Source organism: Myotis davidii, unplaced genomic scaffold (assembly GCF_000327345.1).
Source record: "Myotis davidii unplaced genomic scaffold, ASM32734v1 scaffold1277, whole genome shotgun sequence".
Taxonomy (NCBI): domain Eukaryota; kingdom Metazoa; phylum Chordata; class Mammalia; order Chiroptera; family Vespertilionidae; genus Myotis; species Myotis davidii.
This window is the reverse complement of record NW_006290682.1, coordinates 1,250,747-1,251,143: the sequence shown is the minus strand read 5'-3', so window position 1 is coordinate 1,251,143 and position 397 is coordinate 1,250,747.

Genomic DNA, 397 nt, shown 5'->3' with positions numbered 1-397 from the left:
CATCAATGAGAGAGGCATTCATTGGCTGCCTCCTGCACGACCCTACTGGGGATCAACTGGGGATCAACTGGGGATCGAGCCTGCAATCCCGGCAAGTGCCCTGACTGGGAATCGAACTGTGACCTCCTGGTTCATTGGTGGACACTCAACCACTGAGCCACACCGGCCTGGCCATTTACTCTATCTTACCAAGTGCCTCCTCAGGGCCAAGGAGGGTGGGGGAGAGGCTGAGGAGGAGGAGGAGGAGGGGAGAAAGCCCCCTCTTGCCCTACATAGGATGCTCCCTTTTACAACAGCCTGCCTGGAGCCCACCCCCAGGTGTCCACGCACCTGAGCCGGGCCAGTTGTCTCGGGCCTCGCAGGACCTGGCCACGTCACTGCCCGCCCCCACTTGATC